The following is a 4,695-nucleotide window of genomic DNA, read 5'->3' as shown; positions in this document are numbered from 1 at the left end:
CCCCTGGTTGTGACTGGCTAAATGAGTATTCTTGGCTGAATGAATATATGGTCTGCTCACCCTCATAATCTGAATAACATGCTACTCTTCTTTGTGGGATTGTGTGATTGAGGGGTTGAGTAGGTGGCTGTTGTGGTGGCTGCTGTTGCTGTGGTGGTGCTGTGGTGGCTGCTGTCGTGGTGGCTGCTGTGGTTGAGAGTAGCAACTCTTTGGTAGCCACTTGGGTAGGTGTATACACCTACACCTCTATGGTGCATGGAAGTACATTCTGTGCACGGCTACTAGTTGACTCACTTGCACCCATGCGCACAGACTCTGTAGGTACATTCTTGCAACCTCTCTTGTTATGCCCTTGAACACCACATAGGCTGCATGTCATTACTGAGCCTGTTTTTTTCAATTTCCCTGAACTTGTAACTTCTCCAGCTGCCTTCCTTCTCTTCACTTGGCGCCTATTGTGCACTTTCTTGAGTTTTGGTGCATTTACCAAAGTTTCTGAACTAGGCCACTCTTCTGCTCCATTTATAGGCTCCAACAAGTAGTCATATGCCTTCAAATACACTGATTTGGTGAAGAATGGGTTAACATAATGTTCTGGTTGATCAACTTTGTTCCAAATTGCAACCACTGCATGTTTGCATGGAATCCCACTTATTTGCCATGCATTACACTGCAGTTCTAGCTTCCAAATTCACAACATATTTTGTTTGTGTTGTCCCTTCCCTCACCCCATAACAGAACCCCCATCCCAGAATGCATTCCATCCCCTAGCACCAATCTTGTGCTTCTCAACTTGCTGTTGTATTCTTGGACACAACAGCATCTCTTTCTTCCCTATTTGATCCCTCTTCTTGTGTAGCCTCTCCATTATCCCCTCCCTGATGTCTTCCAACATAGTAATTTAGGTTTATGCCTTGAGTTCAATATGTAGGCATTGAAAACCTCACTCATGTTGTTATCCACACTATCACAACAAGATAGAGGAGTGTAGAAGGCTCTACACCATTTCTTGTAGTTCCTATTTAGGGATCATCAGCAGCTGCATTAGATATTATCCTCATCTCTCTAAGTTAAGGAAAAATTCATTTTCTGTGGTGCTCTTAGCCATGATCCAGAACTGCTTCCTATACTCTAAGCCACCACCAAACACCCCTCTGAAGTTACAATAAACATGCCTTGCACATACCCTACTCTCAGCTTGGGGAAACACATCTGACACAGCCTTCAATAAACCTTTCTGCTGATCAGACATGAAAGTGTAACCAGCACCTTCATTTGATAATAAATCCTCCCCTAAAAATGTCAAAAACCATGTCCAACTAGAAGTTGATTCAACCTCTACTACTGCCCATGCAATTGGAACATTTGGTTGTTCCCATCCCTCCCAACAGCAACTAAAAGTTGTCCACCATAGGGTCCTTTTAAGAAACATCCATCAAGAGATATAAAAGGCCTACATCCAGCTATGAACCCCTTTTTCAGTGCCTCAAAACAAATGTACATTCTTTCAAAAATATTTCCATCCATCTTAATTATCACTGTATTACCGGGTTACTTTTTTTTATCTCTGCAGCATACCTTGGCAGCAAGGTATATTGCTCCATATACTCCCCTACAATCAAACTTTGCCCCTCCTCCGAGCTCTGTAAGCTACACCTCTGCTGACCCTAATCCCCCACTCTAGCCAGACTGTCTCTATTATATCTTGTAGCCTCAGATAAGGATTTATTTTGAACTTGCTCTTGTAATTTTGAGCAATCCAAGTAGCTGTCATGTTTCTGTTTTTAGGGGCTCTTCCACAAGTGTGCTTGGGCACCAATGTTTTCACCATAAAGTTTCTCTTAAACTTCTCCATTGAAGCCCAAATTCTCCAAGGACATCCTTTTTCCTTGTTCATGCATCTAGCACCTACCCTGTTGGGGTCATTCCTAGTGAATGGTAGTTCTCTCCCAATCTCAATTGAGTAGTCAATTAATGCTTTTCTGAAAGTCTTTGCATTCTCAAACTGTTGTCCTACAAAAAACTTACACTCAACTCCAACATCCTCTCCATCTACCCCTTTGCTGCAACTGGCTGTTATTTTTTTTGAAGGTGCAGCTTCTAAGTACCCATACTCCTCATCTTCATCTTCACTATGACTGTCAAGATCAGTATCACCTTCAAAGTCACCATCAAACAGATTTTCTCCTAATCCCTTAGTTCAGATACTCTTTTTAACATCTCTATTTCTTCATCATAAGACTGTTGTTTTTTCTTTTCATCACTGACTTTGGTCCTGGCACTAACTAATTCATCATCATCCTCATCTGTGCCTTCTGTATCATAGTCTATATCTACATGGGTTTGGGGTCTAGTATGGCCAGTATTTTCAGGGACCAATGCCTCATCTCCATCACAACAACAATTGCACAAAGGACCCTTCACCACAATGAATTGACCCAACTCCACTCCATCCATTACCCACCCCAAATGGCCTAACTATTGCATGTTCTGTGTACACATGTACAAGCTTGTATTGTAAAAGTAGTGCTAAAAATGGATCAAATAATTGCTTAGCATAGCCCAAGAATCTAATACCAGTACTAAAGTCTTTCCTAGGATCAACAAAATGCAGCTTAATGATGTTATTATAACCCAAGTTGTCTATGATTTGTTTTACATATGAAGCATCAACATTATCAGGTAAGTTTTCAAACACACTTACTTGACCACCTTCGTATCTAATGTCACCATGTACAAACCACTCTCCACCATGGTGCACACTTATGCAAGGTTTTATTTCCATAAAATCTGTCATACAAAAATTTATATACTAAAGTAAGTGCAAGGAATGGAAGAACACCAATGATATTGTAGGATCCATAAAACCATTCATATATATTTATATACTAACAAGTACAAAAATTGGCAAGCTCCAACCAATTACAGAACATATTAAAGTTTTTTTGGAGCTTGCATTCATAAACAACAAAACAAATCTGTCATAGCAGTGACAACCACCCTAAATAAAGCCAGTGGCTGTCACATTCTACCCCTCCTACTGCTATGACAGAGGCAAAACAAACCTAACCCAACCCAAAAAAAAAAACACCAACATCCTTCATCTTCAATCCTCTTTGAACAACCATGGAAACCCATCAAAGTACTGAGTCATGTCCTTGTTGATCCAAGCATGGAGGTCCTCCCATTGTTGTAGATAATATCATCTATTATCCACTTCTCAATGTGCCTACGATCATTAAGCCAGAAATAATGACTACTCCCATAAGTTCTGAGTCTCCACCAAAGCCTCCATTTCTTACAAGTCAGCTCAAGCTTGTACTGATCCTCCCACCTTACCCTAGAGAAAATGTGGGTCACTAGGATATCTTGATTCGAACAAAGAGGGTGTGCATGGGTAAAAGCTTCCATACCTAGTCATTAACAGAAACATAAAAAATTAATAAAATTTCACTTAACCCTAATCTGTATAAATTATACTTTAAGTTTAACAATTAAACTTCATAAACAATTCACAATCACACAATCTGCAAAACCCAAATCCCAATTACAAAAAAAAATTATTTTACTAAACATCAAACCCTAAGCGTCATCAACATGCAACAAACAAATCCAACAAAAAACAACTTAAACTAGTTCCAAAAATCGCCTTTTTAAACAAGAAAACAACCAAAAATACCTTTTTGCTCCAGTTACACACAACAACCAAAAAGGTAACCAAAAAGTACTAAAAAGGAAAACAAAAGAAATAAATGAAGTTCTGTAAAAAAAAAAAGGAGTAAATGAAGTTCTGTACAAAAAAAAGGAGTAAATGAAGAAGAATATACCTTCTTCTGAAGTCTCTGTAATTCTTGGGAATTTTGGAGGTTTTGGTGTTGGCCACATACTATGATTATAAATGGCGTAAATGAAGAGGACAAAGAGTTGCAGTGATTTGAATAAGGAGAGTGAAAGAAGGAAAGTAAATATGAACAGTGAGAGAAGGAAAGTAAATAAAGACAATGAATACAGAGAGTTGAGATAAATACCCGCGAAATAAACCGCCTCATTAAAAGTAATCATTAGGTGGCGTTTCGTGTTGCACACGCGCCTAGGAAAATGTACCAAACGGTGCATTTGACAGAAATTCACCCAAAAGTAACGGCCATCCAATTTCAGTACCTTAACTGGAACTTTTGAAAGTTCAGTACCTTAACTGGAACTTTTAGCAAAGTTGAGTACCCTCCTATGTACTTAACTCCTTATGCTTGTCTTACTGCTACTGCTTATCAAATCTGGAAAACTAGGAACCATACTTTATGCGAGAATGTTGTGTGGAGGCTTGAGTTTGTTATTAAGCAAATTCAGTTTGATGTGTATATTCATGTCAAGGGGAAGATGTCCCGTGAATGGAGTAACAGCGAAAAGCTTTGGTTTCCTGAGTTAGCAGGGGATAACGCCTGGTGGAACTAGTTTTTTTTTTTTGTGCTGCTAAGCTCAGTTGTTTGGCTGGATTGTGTTGTTTTGTTTTGATGTATCTGGTTGTTTTTGGTTGTTGCTGACTTGCTGTAATACTTTGGTGTAAGCTCGAGCTTTGATGCTTTTTGGTAATAATATTTCTTACATTTTTACCAAAAAAAAAAAAAAAGAAAACACTTCATTTTTTTCCCCCTCAATCTTGTCTTTTTGCTGAGATAGTGAGATTTCAAGGTTGTT

The 4,695-nt window shown here is 38.9% G+C and overlaps 1 long non-coding RNA gene across 1 annotated transcript; it reads right to left on the bottom strand.

Annotated features, from left to right (window-relative positions):
- Nucleotides 1-2,850: 2,850 nt before the first annotated feature.
- On the bottom strand, nucleotides 2,851-4,237 carry LOC125494111 (uncharacterized). Its single transcript, XR_008967319.1, has 2 exons — nucleotides 3,828-4,237; nucleotides 2,851-3,413 (listed from the first exon to the last, which is right to left on the bottom strand). It is a non-coding gene; the product is annotated as an uncharacterized LOC125494111 (long non-coding RNA).
- Nucleotides 4,238-4,695: the final 458 nt, after the last annotated feature.

Source organism: Beta vulgaris, chromosome 8 (genome assembly GCF_026745355.1).
Source record: "Beta vulgaris subsp. vulgaris cultivar EL10 chromosome 8, EL10.2, whole genome shotgun sequence".
Lineage (NCBI taxonomy): Eukaryota > Viridiplantae > Streptophyta > Magnoliopsida > Caryophyllales > Amaranthaceae > Beta > Beta vulgaris.
The sequence above is the reverse complement of the archived record's forward strand: the minus strand, read 5'-3'. Positions and strand labels throughout refer to the sequence as shown.